Below are 21692 nucleotides of genomic sequence, written 5' to 3' on the forward strand. Positions count from 1 at the left end.
ACTAATCTTTAATTCTATGAGGGGAAACAGAGTGAAGTTAGCCCTGTGTCCTTGTGTTTGCCCTCAGTGCCATGGGGTTGCTGCTATCCGTGCTATGGAATTGAGTTCTCTTTACTTCCTAGAGGCACACAAACCTAGGAAAGGCCACCGGAGGACTCCTTTAGCTCCTCTGTTGAGTTTCCAAAGAAAATTAAGATGTAATCAAGTAAAGACTTAATGGGCTGCAAGGAAGGAAAGGAAATGATGTCAGCATGGGAAGGGAAACTTGAGCCAAATTTGGAGGGTGGTTTGTGGACGGTTAGACCTAAGTTTATGATGGTTGCAGAAATGGTGGGGAGAAGACTGGAAGGGTAAGTTGCAGGTAGATGTGTGCTTGGTCTCAGATGCCAGGTGTTATGGTTTTGATAAGAGATATTCCCCAAACCTCCTACGTTAATGCAGGAATATTCAAAGGTAAATGATTGGGTTATGAGAGCTGTGACCTAATCAGTTCATCTTAGTTAAAATGAACTAACTGGATGATAACTATAGACAGATGAGGTGTGGCTGGAGGAGGTGGGTCACTGGGGGCATGCCCCGGAAGGGTTCATCTTTCCTGCAGCCGCTTCCCCTTTCTCTCTGCTTCCTGGCTGCTTTAGGAGGAGTAGTATTGTCCAACCACACCCTTCTGCCATGAAGCTCCATCTCGCCTTGGGCCCAGAGCAAAGGAGTTGGCAATCTGTGGACTGAACTTCTGAAACTGTAAGCCAAGATAACTTTTCCTCCTGTCAGTTGTTCTTGTCAGATATTTTGGTCATAGCTACAAAAAGCTGACTACATACCACGCTCATTCCCCAAAGCTGTCCTTATTTCACCCTCTTATCCTTGTTTTTAAAAGGCCAGTACATTGACTCAGAGGGGGTTAAATGTGAGAAGCTTGTTGTTGAGGCAGGAAAATTGCTTGAGCCTAGGTGTTTGGGGTCAGCAAGGGTAACAGTCTCTTAAAGAGACCCAGTCTCTTAAAGAATAAAAAATAAATGGCATGGTAAAAAGAACTAGTTTAGTTTGCTTTCTTCTTTTATAGGATTCTGTGATGAGATTCCACAAATCTTGGAAAACCTTCTAAAATCATAGTATCAATTATTGAACCACGGTACTGGGAAAAAAGGAATTTATTCCCGGGGCTGTGGCTGTGGTTCAGCAGTAGAGTGCTTGCCTAGTGCATGCAAGGCTGTGGGTTCGATCCTCAGCACCACATATAAATAAATAAATAGAGTAAAGATATTGTGTTCAAATACAACTAAAAAATAAATATTAAAAAAGGAATTTATTTCCTTAGAAGTAAGATCTCTATTTGCAGGATGAGATGGGCAAGGAATGGTATGAGGTTTCATCAGGTGAACTCAACAGTAGATGAGACTAGAGCTTAACTTCACTTGAAGACATAAAAGCCATAAGAATTTCAAGAGGGTGACAGGTGGGTTGTGTGGTAGCTGTCCTTATATCCAATTTGTTTAATTTACAGAATAATTTCATAAAAGACATGTTATTTAATATAATTTACTATATACTAGAAAAATAAGTCTAAAACATATTTCTTGTATCCCTTCTGTTTATCTGGTTTTGGACCAGAAATATTATTTAATGGCTGCTGATAATAAACTATTCATCTGAGTCCAAAATTCATCTCAGAAATTTCTAAGCCATATATATGAACTTGATTGTTACACATGATTCTATTGGGATTAAAACAAATGGCTTGATTTTACAAATGAAAAAGAAAATAAAAATGAAAAAGAAAACAGAAAAAAAATCTAAAAAGAACAAATTGATTCAATTGCTCTTCCTGAGGAAAAAGTCAGTCAAGTAGACAACCCATTAGCTAACCTAAACAAGAACAAAAAGCAAAAGACATAAATATACAAGAAATGACAAGGGACATAACTATTGAAACAGAAGAAAAATTTAAAAATTTCAGTCATTACTTTTCATAAGTCTGGACAAACATATCTGAAAACCTACATTGAATAAATAATTTCCTAGAAAAAGTTTACCAAAATTGGCCCCAGAAAACAGAAAATTGAAACAAAGAATTAGCCCTCAAGAAGTTCCAAGGATTCACTGGAATATCTACCAAATCTTTGAAGCTACTTAAAGTGTTCCAGAGCCTAGAAAAGAAAACTCCCACATTATTTTTAAACAGCCACATGAGGGTTGGGGTAAAGCTCAGTAGTAGAGCATAACAAGGTTCTGGATTCAATTCTCAGCTCAAACAAAAACAAAAACAAACCAAAAAGAAGAAACACTGATTCCCCCCCCCCCATTGAAAACAAACAAAAATCTCATGCATTATGAAGAAAGTAAGAGGCGGGGGAGAAACACCATAATGCCCCATTTTGCTTTCCACAGTTTTAGTTACTCAGTCAACTGTGATGTGAAAATATTAAGCAGGAAATTCCAGGAATAAGAAATCACTAAGGTTGGGGCTGGGATTGTGACTCAGCAGTAGAGTGCTCGTCTAGCACGGGCGGGACCCGGATTTGATCCTCAGCACCACATAAAAATAAAGGCATTGTGTTGTGTCCATCTACACCTAAAAAATAAATATTAAAAAAAGGAATCACTAAGTTTAAAATTATGCACCATTCAGAGTAGCATGATGAAATCTGTCAATGTCCTATTCTGTCCTCATGTATACATGAATGCCCCTTTGTCCAGCATCCATGCTGTATACACTGACAGCCCATTAGTCACTTAGTAGCTGTCTTGATTATCAGACACTGGCCTGGCATCCCAGTGCTTATGTTCAAGCAAACCTTACACAGTAGCTCAATGCTACATCACAGTGCCTACATCACTCAGCTCATTTTCTCACACATCATCATAAAAAAGGGTGAATATAGTACAATAAAAAAGTTTTGAGAGTGAACATTCACATAATTTTTATTTCAATATATTATTGTAATTGTCTTATTTTTTATTGTTGTTGTTAATCTCTTACTATGCCTACTTGATAAATTAGACTTTATCTTAGGTGGGTGTGTATGTACAGGGAAAGAATACAATGCTACATATAGTGTTGGGTGCTACATGGTACCAGGCATCCAATGGAGGTCTTGGAATGGATCCTGATGGATAAGAGAGGACTACTGTAGTTTTTAATGTGTATTCACGTATTCACCATTTCAGATGTCCTGCATTATTTCCTGAAGATACATGTTTTCATCTGGTTCTTGTGGGAAAAGAAGTAGAAAGGAGAGAGTAAGTGACCCTTATGCCCGAAACTGAAGTTTTTCAGATATTCCAGGCATGGCTTTGCTTGTTTCTCATTGACTGGAAAACTGATGGTCACCCCAGTTGCAAGGGAGTTGGGAGATTGCAATCTTTTATCTGGGCACTTTTCTTACATTGATGAATTCAGGATTCTAGCAATGAAGAAGAAAAGAATAGCTGGGTGCTCCATACACCTGTAATCCAAGTGTCTCAGGGGGCTGGGACAGGAGGATCACAAGTTCAAAGCTAGCCTCAGCAATTTAGTGAGGCCCTGTCTCAAAATAAAAAATAAAATGGGCTGAGGATGTGTCTAGTGGTTAAGCGCTGTTAGGTTCCATCCCCAGAGAAGAGGAAGAAGAAAGAGAATGAGGAGAAGAGAAGGAATCATTGGATAGAAAGAAAGCTGTGACAGCCTGGTTTATTCTTTTGGCCTTCCATCTGTACATGCATGGAACTCTCTGAGAAAGATAGTTCAGAAGTCTCATCTAGAAACTATATCCATCTTAGAACCCAGAGTCTCCAGACACTATATCCATCTCAAAAAGTAGAATCTCTAGTTGATGCATCATTTTCTTCATTGAATCCTGATGTCAATCCTCATAGTCTATAATCTATAAACTAAAAGGCAATTTATCTTCCCCCAACATGTCTCAGACAAGAGTGGAGAAGGAACTTCTATGGGAAACTTCTAAGGGAAAGGGAAGGAAGGGAGAAATCCTTGTTTAAAGCACTTCAAATCTCTAGCAAACATCAAGTCTACAGCAAGTGTCAGATTCTGCTAGACATGAGTGACCTATGCTCCCTTGAAGACAGGGGTTAATTTCCTTACTCAGCCAACCTACTCTGTACAAGGAACTCTGTTTCCTCTTGTACTCAGTGTCCTGAGTCTTATCTTGTTCGGTTCATCATTCTCTTTAGCCATATCTGAGGTAAACTTGGGAGAGGATACCCCTTCTGATGTGTGAAAAATTAACAGCTTTTGCTATCTAGGTTTTAAAATTTTTACTTTTGGTAATATGATTCCCTCAAAAGTATTATAGACTCCTAGTATATTTGCCTCTTGTTGCTTCTGTGTGTGAATAATCATAGCCAAAAATCCTACATAGCTATAGTCTTTTAAGCCTGAACATCCTCCTCTATTTCCTATTGGTCTCTGTGCTCTGTCTATCCCTCTAACCTTTATGTTTACTGACTTGAGATAATTTGAAAGAACAAACTCTAGTTGAAGATCATTTGCAGAGCCCATTTCCTCTGTTGAGAGGTGAATTTTTAAAGGAACGTGATTAGAAAGGCCTGGGACGCCAGTCTTATCTTCTTTCAAGGTATAGCTTGACAGTGCAACCACCATTCCTGTTTGGAACACAGTAGCAACGGATCTCCAAATAATGAAATGCTCAAAGTAGATTTGCAGGCCATGGCAGAGAGTGCTGTCTTTAATGAAGTGGTATTTCATTCCCTTTCTCCTTCAGCCTGGATAATTCTGGTTCAATTGGTCTCTTTCAGGAATTAATTCAAAGTGGAACAAAGTCATCAGCACATACCAAAATTTTGCATTATTTCAGTCACTTCCCCTAATACTACAGACTTGGTTGACATGTGACGTGTTTCTCATAAAAATAGCAGATTGATCAAATATTTCACCTGCATAATAAGGTTATCAGTATTCCAGTCCTGTAGTCTCTTTGCTCTCACTGTCCCAAAGTCCCATCTCCACCACTCAACAAAGTTCACATTTCAGGTGATATGACATAGAGCCCTCCACTTCAGTGTGCTAAGTTCTCTATTTGATGGGATTGCATTTGGTGGCATTTAACAGAAATCCATCAAAGTGGCTTAACCAATTTTTTGGCTTTACTCTATTTTTTTATATATATATTATAAGGAGTCTGGGACAGGCAGTCCGGGGCTGGAGCAGCAGTTGAAGAAATCAGGATCTTTTTACCTACTGCCATCCTCAGTGTGTGTCTTTTGGCTTCATGATAACAAATAATTCTCATTGTTTCAGGCATGGTGTCTGCTCTGCAGGCAGAAAGAAGGGATGAAGAAAAGCAGAATGTATGTGAGAGTTGAGTCTGCCCCCCCTCTTTTTTAATAAATATTTATTTTTTAGTTGTAGATGGACACAATACCTTTACTTTATTTATTTTTATGTGGTGCTGAAGATTGAACCCAGGGCCTGCACATGCTAGGCAAGTGTTCCACCACTGAGCCACAACCCTAGCCCATGAGCCCAAACCCCAGCCCAACCCTCCACTCTATTTTTATTTTTTATTTTGGGACAGGGTCTCTCTACGTTGCTCAGGTTCTCGATAAGTTGCTGAGGCTGGCTTTGAACTCATAATCCTCCTGCCTCAGCCTCCAAGCTGCTGGGATCACAGGCATGCACCACTGTGCCTGGTGAGTCTATTCTCTTTTTAACATTTTTAAATTGGGTAGTCAATAGCTATTTCAGAAGCACCAGCTAGTAACTTTCACTTCCATCTTGTTGACCACAATGTCATCCTTAACTCCAGGGGAGTGTGGGGAGATGAATTTTTTTGAACTATGAATAGAATGGAGTTTCTATAAGTAAGAAAAGAACAGATGTTGAATAGTCAACTAGGTTTGTCAGAAAATACAAACTGGTACACAGAAAAAAAATTTTTTTCTTTGGTAGTAGAGATTGAACCCAGGGGCATTTTGCCACATGGCCCATCTTTTTTTTTTTTTTTTTTTTTTTTTGAGACAGAGTTTCCCTAAGTTGCTGAGGGGTCTCACTAAGTTGCTGGGCTGGCCTTAAATTTGTGATCCTCTTGCTTCAGCCTCCTGAGTCACCAGGGTTATAAGCATGCATGGCTGTGCCCAGTCAAGAAAAGAAATTTCTTGACTTAAATCACTGAAAAGTCCAGAGATTGTGCCAATTTGATCCAGGACTTACTGAAATCACCAGTAATCCTAGTTCTCTCCAGCCGTCCACCCTGCCTTACTCCATGATGTCAGAATAGTCTGAGACTGGGTCTCTGAATAGTTCACCAATAGCTTGCAGGGATTCATGCCCAATAAACAATACAGAGGATCAGGATCCCAGTATTTGTGGCTAACAAGCTGAACCCGTCACTGGCCTTAGAGGAGGGACTGTGCTGACTGGATTCACCCATGTAGTGAGTTTCAAATTTAGAGCTAGGAAGAAATCTTCAAGGAGCTACATGGCTTTATCCCCAAAAGGAAAATATTGTCTGTTGAAAAGAGACCAGTGACCTCCAGATAGTGAGATGGGGAAAATGATGATAAGAAGACAACCAGCAAATGTTCTCTAGGATGGCTAAAGAAAGAGCCCATGAGACTGGAGATTAGTTACCACCAGAAACACAGAAAATAGGACAGTCTCTGAGGTGACATTGGCAGTGTTCATCTGGGCATGCTGGGGAAGGGGGAGCCCTGATCCAAGGTCATATTCCTATCCAGTTGCAGTGGCAGGTTTATCTTTACCATGAGGGTCTTGGAAGCACACTCCTTATCTTTCTTGTCTTTTCTTCTGTGCTGGTGCTTGGCTCTCTATTGAAGTCTGCTGATTATATTTGGTTTCCATTGCTGTTTTCCTGAAGGGAGAGAGTGTCCTAAGCAGAGACTGTGATGCCTGGCAGCTGTGGTAGATAGTATGAATCAATATATCAGCATTCTGGTGTTGATATTGATTTCTGATTCACTGCATATGCAAAAACTCTTTTCCAAGCCTGTGTGGCTGAGGACCATAGAATTCCTGGTGTTTTCAAGATATCTGACAACTTGTGAGTCTGTGAGGAAATAGATGATGAATTTCTCTTGTGAGGAAACAGATGATGAATTTCTCTTGGAGACCCCCACATTGCCACATGCCTAACCCATCACCTATTTCTTGGGTATTAGTATGAGGCCTCAGAGAGATCAGTGTTTTATGCTGGAATCCCATTGTGTGTGTCATTCCTGGTTTTGGTAAGGCTGGGTTTCAGCTGGTGCAAAATTCCTTTTCATCTTAGCATCTCTTGCTGTGAGCATCATGACAAGACTTGCTGCTCTCTGGTCTTAGAGTAGAAGAGCCATGAGGCAAGCTTGAATCTTACTTTAACAGACATTTCATCCATAAAAGAGGATGTCCAAATGTTCATATGAAAATTTACTCATGCTCATTTGTCATAAGGAATATGTCATTGAAAACCAAACTGAGATGCTACTTAATAATCATTGGAATTACTTTATCAGACTAATAATACCAAATGTTGGCAAGGATGTGGAGAAACTGAGACTCTTTTATAATTCTGGTGGGAGTGTAGTATAGCTACTGGGAAGTCTGTTTGGCAATCTAATACTGAACCTACATTGATACTATATCCCAGCAATTCCATTCCTAAGTACTAAATTTAACAACAGTAATGTGTACACATGCTCACCAAAAGACATGTACAAAAATATTCATTATTCTTAGAAGCTTTAAATGGAAAATAACCCAAATATGCATGAACACTAGCATTAAAAATACACTGTGTTATATCCATATTGTGGTGTTCTAAAATGCAATGAAAGTGAAGGAACTACTGTTATTCACAGCAACCTGCATGAACCTCAACATAATTTCTAATGAAAGAAGCCAGACACAAAAGATTATATGTATAGGGTATTTAGAAGAAGTTTAAAAACAGACAAAACTAATTTATGGTGTTAGAAGTCAGGGTAATGTTTACCTTTGGGGGAAGAGTGGTTATGATTGGAAGCAGCAGGAGAGGGGCTTCAGAGGTGTTGTTAAGGTTTTTATTTTTAATCTGGGCAGTGATATACATGTGTTCACTCTGAAACTCCATCAAGTAGTGCTATTAGAATTTGTACACTTCCCATGGCTGGGCTTGCTCTTATGTCTATAGGTGATCTGGCAGATAGCTAGCTTAGACTGGCTTAACAGGGGCAACTCAAGAGACTGAGCTTTGCAACATGTATGACCTGTTCCCATGGTAATAGCAGAAGAGCAAAAGGGGAGTTCCAATGTTCAAGTCCATTTCAAGCCTCTGCTTCTGTCATATTGACTAATATTCCATTTGTCAAAGTTGGTTACATGGTAGAAGCTAGGCACGGTGCAGGCTGTTCCACTCTTAATGGGAGGGAAACTGCCAGGTTATGTGATAAAGGCCTCCACTTCAGGAAGGTGATGAATTGGGCCATCAACATAATCTACCTTAATGTTAGAGAAAGAGAAGTGAATAGTGACAAGATAATGAACACATACAATAACTGAGAGAAAGAAGCACAGGGTGCTTTAGGGGTACAGAAGAGGGAAAGCTCCATATTTTTGCTTATATGAAAAATTATTCATGGAGGCCCCATGCCTGCTGTGGGCTGTGCTAAGCAACCGTGGGTCTGCGTACTAGGATGCCCATACCAGGCACAGAAAATCCAGAGTCTATCAGACAAGTTGGTGATCAGAAGCTGCTTCAATGATGGTCCGGGAATTTATACCAGCTGCAGCAGGAGTGGCAAGCCCAAACTCTCCTCTGGACTCCAGAGTGGGACAAACCTGCATATTTGCTTGTCAGTGACAGTGATAACAACAGCAAGATGGGACACATCCTCATCCCCTATGAGCAAACAGAGCTCTTTCTATTCCCATAGAGATACTCCTAGACTCCGAGACTTGGGATGATGTGGACTTCCTAACAAGGCAGAAAAAATTGCAGGCTGAAGCCAAGATGGCCCTCATCTTGGCCAAGCCCATGGACAAAATGCAAGTGGAGGTGGAGAAACAGAACAGGAAGAAGTTTCCCATGGCTAATCTCCTGCCTCACCTGCCTCATAGCAGGGAGTGCTTGATAAAGAGGAACCTGAAGATCACTTGACCTTCATGGCATAACCCTGGTCAGCTGCAGGTGATAAGTCAATGATCTCCATTCCCAGATCAAAAGCTCTAATGAAGAGTTGGTGCAGTTGCTCCTTAACCAAGACAAGCTGAATACAGAGCAAGATACCATGCTGGTGGACATCAAAGTCTTGACCAGACATGCTGAAAGTCAGCAGAAGCACATGGCAGAGAAGATGTCTGCAAAGTGAGGAACCATCAGCCAGAGCCCAGTGGAGTTGACTTTGCCTCTATACTTTGAAGTGCTGTTGCTGAAAGTGACTCAGAGGCAGACAAACTGCAGTGTCAGTCATGGATGATGCCTGAAGCTTCATGTTCAGTGATCTGCCTTTGCTTTTTAATTTATTTTTTTATGTGTGTACTTAATATTAGGCATTTTAACAAAATGTTGTTATAAAAAATGTACTGTATTTATACCATCATAAACCATGGTTGATCGGAGGGTGGTTTTAACTTTATTTTTACTTATTTAGAGGTTTTTAAGTTGGAGCAATACTTTGCATTGACTACTTCATCCTTCACTATAATTTAAAGATCTGTAAATGACAGTGCTACACAAGTCAAAATATACGCCTGCCTCCTTGTGAAGTTGTAGCTTTCCCTAATATGTATCTGAATCAGTTTTCAACATTTTGTGAATGTTGACTACTTGAAGTTCATTTTCAGATGTGCTATGAACATTATGTTGGCTTCAGACAGTTTCTTGAAAGTTTTACATATAAATATCTAAAATAAAGTTAAAACTTTGTTTAAAAAATTATGCATGGAAAAACTCATGCATAGACCTGTCCCCTTCAGGACTGTGAATTTCTTGCATCTGCTTCATTTCCACATTTCTCACAATTCTAAGCATAAGGCCTTGCATAGAACAAGTATCTGAACATTTGTAAAATAAAATTTCATCCATAAAAGTAGTCATCTCTTCTTTATCCATTTTTATTTCTGCTTCCAGGAGAAGAAAGAGACCCATGGATGTAGCAAGACATATCTTTGTATTTTACAATAACTTCCATTCTTAGAATAGACCCCAATCAAGTGAAGGATTGGTGGAGTTCCAGAGTAGTGATTGTTGAGTGGAATCCTTCAAACTTTTTCGTTGTCTCTTATATGTTTCTTTTCAAAATTATGGGTATATATAATGTAGAACTAACACATTTACAATGTTGTACAACTATTGCCATCATCCATCTCTAGAATTTTTTTCGTTTTCCCAAACTAAAACTCTGTCCCATTAAACAATAACTTCCCATTACCTCCTGTTGCCAGGCCCGGGCAGCATCCATTTTACTTTCTGTCTTTATAACTTTAACTATTGTAGTTATCTCATATGAATGGACACATATAGTATTTGTCTTTTAGTAACTGATTTATTTCACTAACATGTTGAATGACATACATTTTTCATCTCCCTACATTCCCTTTAGGAAAAGGGCAGCTAGTTGTCAAAAATCAAAAACCCATGGGCTAGGGATATAGCTCAGTTGGAGATACACACACACACACACACACACACTCACACACACACCTTTCCATTAAAAAAAGCAATGAACAATGTAACAAAACTAAGTGTTATGATCTGAATTGTATGTCCCCCTCCAAAATTAATTTGTTGAATCCTAAATGTAACTTTAAATAATATTTGGAGATAGAATTTTTTTGAGGGGGTACCAGGGAATGAACTAAGGGGCAGTCGGCCACTGAGCCACATCTCTGGCCCTATTTTGTGTTTTATTCAGAGACAGGGTATCACTGAATTGCTTAGCACCTCACTTTTGCTGAGGCTGGCTGAGCTCTTGCTTCAGCCTCCTGAGCCACTGGGATTACAGGCATGTGCCCCAGTGACTAGCGGGAAATAGTATTTTTAGGAGGTAATTGGGATTACATGAGGGCTAGGGTAGTAGTTCAGTGGTAGAGTGCTTGCCTCACAAGCGTGAGGGGATGGGTTTGAACCTCAGCACCACATAAAAATAAATAAATAAAAATATAGTATGTCCACTTACAACTAAAAAAAATATTTAAAAAAGAAAAATTACATGAGAGGTTGTGGTTGTAGCTCAGTGGTAGAGCACTTGCCTAGCATGTATATATGAGGCATTGGGTTCAATCCTCAATGCCCCATAAAAATAAATTAATAAACAGCTGGGGCTGTGGCTCAGTAGTAGCGCACTTGCCTGGCATGTGTGAGGCAGTGGCTTTGATTCTCAGCACAGCATATAAATAAACAACAACAACAAAAAGGTTTATCAAAAACTAAAAAAATTTTAAAAACTAAAGTAATAAAAATAAAGGTATTAGAAATTAAAAGAATTATGTCAAAAGAAAGCCCAAATTATATATAACTGTAATGCACTAACTTAAAAAAAAGATTAAATGAGGTCATGGAGGAGGATCCTTATCCAATAGAATTGGTAGCCTTATAAAGAGAGAAGGAGTTTTTTCTTTCTCTGTCTCTCCCTTTCCAATTGCACACACTGGGGAAAGGTTGTGTTAGAATACAGCGAGAAAGTGGCTATCTGCGAGGGGAAGAAAATCCTCATCAGAAACTGAACCCTGCTGGAATTTGACCCAGCCTCCAGATCTGTGAGAAAATAAGTGACCATTGTTTAAGACATCCTTTAGCATGCACGAAGGCCCTGGGTTCAATTCCCAGCACCACCAAAAAAAACAAAAACAAACAAACAAAAACAACAACAACAACAACAAAAAAACAAGGTATCCCCAGTAACTCATAAAAACAAGTTGGTGAGGACAAACTACTGGCAGCTAGAAGTCTCATCTGGTCTCAGCTCCTGTGCAGAAAGAATCAGAGGAAGAAAACAATACATCTGATGGATCTGAGATTAGGAATTCCTTCAAACAGCCAGCAGATATTTGTTAGAAAACTCAATTAATTTGAGACAGTAGCTGAAACTGGGAATTTGGGGCCTGTTCCAATTGACTATGTGCAAGGGTCTGTTTAAGATTGGAAGGGACAGGAGCAGTCTAGGCTAAAGCTGACCTTCCAGGATATGGCCTCACACTGAGGAGAAACTGCGAGTAATGGAACCAAAACTGAGCAGGACGGAGATAAAAATGGAGGAAACAGAATATCTGGATAAAAATTGGGAAGGGTAGTTGAATTGCAAAAATCTCATAAAGCAAGCTGCCATATATTTTAAAACTACATGAAAACAGTAGAGGAGGGACCTCTTCCAAGTTTGAAATGCACCTTGAGCCATATCTCCTTTTTAAAACTCAGGAAAAATAATTTCACACAAAAATGAACAAAAGAAAAGAAGCAAAGCTAAGTTTCATACTAAATTATTATAAAAAAGAGCCAAGTTTCATTCCTATGCATATAAAAATATAACAATAAGACTTGACCAGAAAACAGATAAAAACCATAATCACTTATTCCAAAATAAACAAGAATATTAAGCAAATGGTAAATAAAATCATAATATCTATTATAACTAGGAAAACTCAGAAATGAGGTGACAGAACTCTGGAAAGAAATGTATAAATAAATGAAGAAATCAATGCAATATGAAGATGAAAAGACACCCAGGACAATGAAACCAAAACCCCAAACAAAAAAATAAAAGGAATAGAGAAGGAATAAATATATTATGTCCACCTACAACTAAAAAATAGATAATATGTTTGGGACAAATAAAAGGTAGAAAGGAGGAACATATTAAAAGCAAAAAAAAAAAGAAACAATGGAAGATATATAAAATATTTGAGAAAAATGATAAACGTTGAAGAGCAATGACAAAGATCCAACATATGGAAAACAGGAGTCCTCTTACAAAGCAAACCAAAATAAAAGAACAGAACTATTCTAAAACTTGCAACACAAAATTTTCACTGAAATTTTAAAAAGCATTTGAAACTACATTTTGAAAGAGCATATCACATGTCTGAGACTATTGACCTTAAATTAAAGACATTGGTAAAATTATTTGACCTTAAAGGAAAGATTTTTTAAAAAATTATTTGGGCAACTATGTTAATAGAGAAAGTAACTTCTAGGGGAAATAAAATTAGATTTTCAGCATCAGAAGAAAATAGAATGTCTCCAGGAAAAAAAATGTGAACCAAGAATTTTGCATTTAGAAAACTAATTTTCAAATTGCTATTATGCAAAATCCTGGGAAATAATTATTATTAGGGAATATTGCAGCCCTTTATGAGAAATCCAGTAGAGAATGAGTTTCAATCATAAAAACCAGGAGTGAGCATCAAACATATAATTCTTTGTAGAATTAAGAGGTTAAAAGAAGGTAAAATATTTGATAGGTATAAATTCAGATGATATACAATACATCTGTTAAAATGGAAAAAAAAGGAAAATAAGAACATGTGCAGAAATATTTATCTCATGGAAATTTAAGACTTTTTAAATTATTGGTACATTATAATCTTACATATTAATGGACTTTGCTACATATTCATATATTTAGAACAGAAAAATTTTAAACTTTTCTCAATAGTTATATTGGTTATGATAGAGTTAGTTATTTTGAGATGATTTAATATGTATTGTGGGATAAAATAAATCAGTAATTATAGGATATTAAAATTATGTAATCCTATATGTTCTCGAGAACTGGGATTCTCAATGTCAAAGAAAGGAAATAAAGACATAATTTAGAAAATGTTAAATTAAAACCTTGTAGCAATATAAATGATCTCTATTTCTAATTCTATAGATAGATAGATAGATAGATAGAGATCTTTCTCTAGACCCACCCACTAAAGCAGTTTGGAAATGACCAATTCAGTAGCAAAAACATTCCTACTGCCCAGATTGTGGTCTTGAAATACAATTTCCCACTAAAAACTATGTGAATGTCTTAAAGAAATGACTAATTCTTGTGTCTGGGGAAGGAAATAAACAAGGTGAACTTGTAACTCTTGTCATGCAGACAGCAAGAACACTATCAAAAACTGAAAGTTATGTCAAAAGGATTCAGGAATCAAATTGAAGAGTCTCCATTGCTATGGTACCATTGATTTGAACATGAGAAAATACAAGTAAATACATGGGAAAATGGAAGCTGAGTTTCTTTTTTTTTTTTTTTTTTTATTGGTTGGAAGCTGAGTTTCTTACTGTTGGAAATGGGTGAAAATTACAGAGAAAGGAAAGGCCAGAAAAAAACTGTGGTGTTGGATTGAAATTTGGGGTATTGATATGAATTCATATACGTAATCTATATATGTATAATGAACTCAGTATTAAAAGAGTAGTGAGTTAATTAATGTTAGAATCTGTAAACAAGTCAAAATAACACCTGGCATTTTGCCAGGGGAATGTTAGAGTTGGTAAACAAGTCTGCATGGTGCCTGGCAAAATGCCAGAGGGAGTGGTTTCAGAAGTAACAAAAGCAAGCCATTAAGTGTGGAGATTCCTTATTGGTTGACTGCTGTATCTAGTTTATGCTAATTAAGATAAGCTGTGTAAAATGTATAAATACCTCTGTTGTCCTACAATAAACGGCTCCTACTCCTGCTGTATCAATGTACACAAGTTATTCGTCACCCCTGGGTTATTTTGCTGCAGCCAGACTGTGGCAGATTAACTTAAACCCTACTGGGACACTTGATGTAATTTTCTTTTTTTAAAATAGGGTCTTGCCATGTTGCCCAGGCTGTCTCAGCCTCCCAAGTAGCTGGGGTTAGTGTGCACCACCATGTCTGGTGATAGTTGATGTAATTTGAATGAGATCTGTGGATTAGCTGGTAGTACTGTTTAATTTCTAGATTCTGATGGATTATACCATGGCTGTATGGTAGAGCATGTCCTTATTTTCAGAAAATATAGACTGAAATATTTAGGGTTAATGGGACTTCATGTATGCAACTTGTTCTCAAATGATCTGGAAGGGGGAAAAAAAGAATAGTACATAAATACACAGAAAGAATCATGGGCATTATGTTATACAACGTTAACAATTGGGACTTTGGATGAAGGGCAGGAGGGAGTTATTTTGTACTATTTTTGCAACTTTACTGTAAACTTGAAATTATTTCAAAATGAAAAGTAAAAATATCACTCTCAAGGACAATTTGAGCATATGGGGAAATATTCAAGTTAAGTGAAATATGTAGATTACTAAACAAATGTGCAGTGTAATTTAAATTTTGTTGAATATATACATATTTATTTAATTCAACAAAATTTTAATTTTAGAAGCATATAAAAAGTTAACAATTGTCATCTACAGCTATGCCCATCTTAAGTAAAATTAATTTGGAGGCTTATGCTACTAGATATCAAGACCTACTCTGAAGGTATAGAAATTAATTAATATGAATCAGCCTGAGCAACACAGTGATATTCTTTTAAAAAAAATTAATATGTGAGGTATTGTCACAATGATAGAAAAATAAATGAAACAGAATAGTCAAAAACTGACCCATTCATACACAGTCATCTGATTAATGACAAAGCTTCCTCTGAAATTTGGTGGAAATAGGATTTTTAAAAAATAGTGCTGAGTCAACTGAATACCATATGGAAAATAAGAATCTTGCTGCCTATCTCATACACAAAAATTAATTTGGAGTCCATCACATATCTAATGTGAAAAATATTAAAACTGTGGAAAGGGTGATGGGCTGGGTAGGGTAGCTAAATGGTAAAGCATTCGCCTAGCAGGAGTGAGACCCTGGGTTTGATCCCCAAAACTGGAAAACAATAACCACCAACTTAAAAAAAATAGGAAATTATCTTCAGAATTAGATTAGGGCAGGCAAAGATTTATAGAATAAGACACAAAGAACACTAACCATCAAAACAAAATTTCATAAACTGAACTTTACTAAAATTAAAAAATTCTTTAGAAATATAACTAAGAGGAAAAAAGCAAGCCACAAATGGGGAGAAGATATTTTCAATATACATTTTTATAAGGATGCACTTATGTTGGATTTTTAATTTTAGTGACAATAGTTTTTATTCCTAAGAGTTTTTTGTTCTCAAATGTGTTTTATAATTGTCTTATTTTTAAATAAAATTTGTAATCCAATGAACACCCAAAACCATGCTGAAAAAACAGTTTCATAAGTTAATAAGTGTTAGGAAGTTGGGAGAGAGGCCTAGGTCACAGGAGGAGTGGACAGACTATCTTTTTATACAGGTGCTGTGTGGCACTTCTATATTGAGGAAGCATGGCCCATGCTGAAAGGATGTACATTTATTAATGAGTGACAGTACAAAGTCTAAGTTTGAAAATAAGATTTTTTTCTAAAAGCAAATTTTTGGCACAGATTTAAAAAGTGTATGTCAGGGAAATTTGACTTTTTAAAGTTATTATATAAAAATATGTTATATATTTATATATTCACATATTTGAGTTCTTCACATCCCACCAAGAAATAAAATCCTTCTGTCTGTTCTTGCTCAATTGTAAACTGTACATCCTGGTGAGTCAAAAGTGGTGGAACTAGAAAATTAGAAAGGTGACAAGTCATATGAACAGAGGAAGGGAGGGGATGTGGCAAAACAGAAACAAAAACCCAATGAAATGTTCTTGACTCCAAAGTTTCAGCAGAAGTTCCAAGTTCCTTTTGAGAGTTTGTGATGTATGTTCACATACACCAAGTTGTCCAGGGTGTCATGGTCTGTATTTATTGTGTCAAAGTCCAAGATGATAATTTAGTGCAAAGGGGGTTCTGTTTTTGTTATTGTTGTTTCTTTAAAAAAAATTACACTGATCTGTTCCTTTTCTCCGAAAAGAGAAGCCACAGCCCCAAGGTGTCTGCAAGTCCATCAGTTGGTGGTTTGTCTTGGGCAAAAGGGTCCTATAAACAGACAAGATAGGAGCAGCACCACCACCTGAAGTCTGTTCCATGGAGTTAGACAGGTGCATGGTACAGGAAGATGGTGTTTGGTGGTAAGAGTTTGTCCCCTTTGCAACTTCTCCGTCATCTGGCTGGATTTTACAGAGTTCATTTTTTTGCAGCAGTGTCAGGAAAATACACTCAGGTGATGACCAGTCAGCAGCTCACACAAAGACAATGAAAATCCTAAGGTGGGGAGAGATTTTGGAGATGCTGGCAAGGAAGTCAGGGGCCAGACTGGACAGGTGACTCTCAGAGAACTCACAGAGTGGGAAGATCTGTAGCACACTAAGGGAGCTGATTAGAGCCAAGGTTGGAGACACTGATGATCTCTTATACCTGCTTGGCCTGCGGGTAAGTGATAAAGGTAGCCTAAAGAGAAAGTCTGGCTCACCACATCCTCCTGGTCATGATCACAGGGCAGAGCTAGCAGCAGATAGTAATTTGTCTCTACTATCACATTTAGGCAATCCCTTCCAGCTGTGAGGCTTCCAGCTGCATCTTCTGGGGGATCTCTGATGAAGGGCCTCCTTCAAGAGAAGGGGAAGGACCATTGGGCCAAGACATTGTTGCCAGAGTCAAAGTGAAGTTGCAAAGCAGTGGTGTCATTCTTGAGTGCCAGCAGGTTTTGCCACATGATCAGGTGCTTCTTCAGAAATGACCTTATCTGCAGCTCTCTGCGAAGTCAAGTGTGGAGAGGAATCTTGTTTGTGGGTTGGCTGGTGTTGTGTCTAACAGACTTGTTATCTTTATGTCTTTAGTAAATTTTATTTCCTATCTTACTGACTTCCTAGTATCTGACATTTTTGGTGTTGTTGACTCTCAACAATGAATTGTTTCCATGAATATTTGCTAATTCTTGGTGTGAAATAATTTTCAGTTTGCTTTTCTTCTTACCTGTCAGATGGTATGGGTTTGATACAAAGTCTAAGCATAAAAATAAGTTTTTCTCCAAGCCTGACCCTTGTTTTGGAGCATAGCACCTATTTGCTAACTTGATTTCCAAAGACCCTGTTTGGTTGGTTCTGGGTTATCCTTTTATTCACTTGCTCATTTATAATTTATCATTATAATGCTTTTGAACATTGTTTGATTAAGAATTCAGAAAATAAGTGTTACTCCAAAGAGGATTTATATTTGCTATGGAAAATGCACCAGGACCAGTTTTGGATGTTCCTGGATAGCCTTGGAAGGTTTGACCTCAAACATATATAAAGCACATGCTTGAGGTTTCATATTCTCAGGGAAAACAATTTTTTTTTCTACATAGACTCCCCTTTCATTGCCCTTAGAACCAGAAAGAACTTTGTCTTCTTACAGTGCTAATACAATTTTCCTTCTGTTTTTTTCTCTCTTCCTGTCTTGCCTGCCTTTTCACTTAGGGTGCAAATATTTTAAGGATTTCAACTTTATGTAGTTTCAGTCTTCTCCCCTTTCATTGCCCTTAGAGCCGGAGAGAACTTTCTTGTCTTCTTACAGTGCTAATACACTCCCCCCGCCATTTTTTTCCTGTCTTCCTTTCTTGTCTGCCTTTTCACTTAAGGTGCAAATATTTTAAGGATTTCATCTTTATGTAGTTTCAACCTTTAAGGGGCCCAATCTTCAGTGTGAAAATAGAAACCCCAAGCAAGATTTCAGGACCACAGATCTTTCTGGAGAAGTACTCATTCACTCTCAAATTCACTGTCATGTTTTCAGTTCCTTCTTCATGTCTAGTACCTGAGGATTTCCTGTCTTTCCGTAATCACAGCTATGTGATTAAAAATATATATTTTTAGTCGTAGTTGGACACAATACCTTTATTTTATTTATTTTCCTGTGGTGCTAAAGGATTGAACCCAGGGCCTCACACGTGATAGGCAAGTGCTCTACCGCTGAGCCACAACCCCAGCCTCCATCTGATTTTTAATGTGCATTATTTTATACCACATTTGTGTTTGTAGTAGGAATAGAAATACTTTTAGTTTGCTATCTTGCCAGACTTAGAAACCTGGTATTAATTTTATAATCTTGAAAAATTTTATCTTAAATATACAAATATCCATTGTTATGTTTTCCAACTGAGTGACGGACTAGGTCAAATAATCCCTTGAATGTTTAATAACTGCCCAGCACTTTCTAGAAAGAGCTAATGAGATAACAAGCCTCCAAATGTGAATTGGCTGAAGGACTGGGCCTGGACACTTTTCTTCTCAACAAATATCTGCTCCACCTTTGTCTTGTGTCCAGGTTCTAATTTTCTCTAAGATCTGATTCTTGTTTTGGAGCACAGCACCTACTTGCTAACTTGGTTTCCAAAGAACCTGTTTAGTTGTGTTATCCCTTTATTCATTTGCTCATTTATAATTTATCATTACAGTGTTTCTGAATACTGTATGATGAAGAACTCAGAGAAGCTTCCTCCTTCTCTTGGAACATAAGACTATACCAAGAGAATGACATTTGGTAAATAGCTTTGGCCTGAATTGTTCATTCAATACATATTTATTGCTAACCTACTATGTGCCATGCCCTGGTCAACTGCTGAAGGTAAAGGGGACAAGATAGTCATAGTCCATTCTTTCATGGAGATTATGATGAAATCAACCAAAACAGAAATTTATGAGCAGCTAGTATATTCAGCTCCACTTTGGGGAAAAAAAAAAAAAAGAGGCAGGGTTCCTGGTTTCTCCTGGAGGCAGTGAAGACACAATATTAAAGTTTAAAAAAACGTGGCTCAAGCGGTACCGCGCTTGCCTGGCATGTGTGCGGCCCAGGTTTGATCCTCAGCACCACATACAAAGATGTTGTGTCCGCTGAGAAGTAAAAAATAAATATTAAAAAATTCTCTCTCTCTAAAAAAAAGTTTAATAAAACAATAAAATATGGGGTTTAGATGCAAGTACCACAGTAGATAGGACAGAGCTCAAGAGAACTGTACACTTCTTAGGAAGAGTTTCTGAGCCGGACCTGTAATGCCAGTGATTCCAGAACCTGACAAAGGAGGATAGCAAGAGGCCAGCCTCAGCAACTTAGGGAGATGTGTCTCCAAATAAAATAAAAAGGACTAGGAATGTAGCTCAGTGGTAAAGTGCCCTGAGTTCAATACCCAGTTTTTTAAGAAAAAAAATTCATGAAAGAGGGGGTATATTAAAGATGGGAAGGATGGGGAAAGGACTTTGGGGACCTCCATGATTAGCCTCTTCCCAAACTCTGTCATGTTTTCAGTTCCTTCTTCATGTCTAGTACCTGAGGATTTCCTGTCTTTCCTATAATCACATATATGTGATTTTAAATATATATATATATATATATTTTAGTTGTACACAATACCTTTATTTTATTTATTTTCCTGTGGTAGAGTGCCACAGTCTGGCTGGGCACAATCAGGAGCCACTTGTCAAAAGAAATTAACTTTATTTTTAGAACCACACAAGCCAAATAAAACAGCTCCTCAGGAAAAACCCTCAGAGCCCAACTGCCACCACCGGCTTCCCACCTCCCACAATCCTCCTGCTCTTGGGGCCGATTGGCTGGGTCGCATGGGCGGAGCCAAAAAAGTCCCCCAATGAGCAGCTCCCTGGTCTGAAAGGGCAGGGAAACAGCCCAATGAGCATCACCGCAGAGGAGCCAATCAGCTAGATGTTGCTGGGGCTGTGAGCCAGTCATCAGCTGGCAGTCTGAAAGTTTGCTGGGGCCCCTTCAGCAGTGGCTCTCAACAACTGCGGACAGAGCTCCATGATTAGCCTCCTCCCAAACATGAAGTTTGTCTGCACTCCTCAAATTATCTTGCTCAAATACTGCCCTAGTCCCAGGCTCTACAGAGGAATGTTCAAGAATTCAGCTTTTACATCTGTGCATGCAGGATCAATCTCTATTATGATCAACTTCATTTTCTGTTTCTTTTTTGGTACCAGGGATTGAAACCAAAGGTAAAGTTGCTGAGGCTGGCTTCAAACCAGGATCCACCAGCCTCAGCCTCCGAAGCCACTGGGATTAGTCATGCAACACCACACAGGGCTCTCATTTTCTTCTTTTCTTAAATATTTAGTTATAGGTGGACACAATATCTTTCAAACCCAGTGCCCCACGCATGGTAGGCTAGCGCTCTACCTCTGAGCCACAAACCCAGCCCATTTCTTATAGCCTCCTTTTGTTGTTATTGCTTTCCTTAGTTCTTTAATTCCTTGACTCCAATCATAGCCCCTTTTTGATTTTAGATAATTCTAACTGTTGTGCAAGCACAATCTAATTTTAACCATGTGAAACTTTTTCAATCATCTAAAATATGCAGTTTCTCTATGAGTTCAGTGGAAAGTCCCCTCCCCACACTGACTCTACGAATGTTATATGAACCTCAACGCTGAATGTTCAAGGTGTGCCAGGAACCCGACTTTGTAACTCCTCTCAAGGACCCAATTTTTGAAGGGTCCCTGTACATCCCATTGGTAAGACCCCTGCAAAAATTCAGCGGCGAGGAGCACAAGAGGCTGACTTCACCCGAGTACAGCCATCTTCGCCGTGAGGTCTGAGGGGAATCGGTGGGGCATGTTGAAGAGGCCGCCTGGGAAAAGGCCGTTAGGGAGGGCAGGAACCGGGCGGGAGGGGACCCAGGGTCAGCCATCCCACCGAAGGCCCAGCAACAGGCGTTCCCTCAGCCCGGCAGAACCGCTGGTCTTCATAGGCTTCTCAGGAGAGCGCGGGAATCCAGGGTCTGTTTACCTCTTTGGAAAAAGCTACACCAGCCCTCCCTAATTCAATATATCGCCGGTTA

General features: G+C 38.4%; 1 pseudogene; it reads left to right on the forward strand.

The window, feature by feature from the left end:
- Positions 1 to 8581: 8581 nt before the first annotated feature.
- On the forward strand, positions 8582 to 9303 carry LOC101976101 (schwannomin-interacting protein 1 pseudogene; annotated as a pseudogene).
- The last annotated feature ends 12389 nt before the right edge of the window (positions 9304 to 21692 follow it).

The sequence above is a fragment of the Ictidomys tridecemlineatus genome, chromosome 5, assembly GCF_052094955.1.
Source record: "Ictidomys tridecemlineatus isolate mIctTri1 chromosome 5, mIctTri1.hap1, whole genome shotgun sequence".
NCBI classification, from domain to species: domain Eukaryota; kingdom Metazoa; phylum Chordata; class Mammalia; order Rodentia; family Sciuridae; genus Ictidomys; species Ictidomys tridecemlineatus.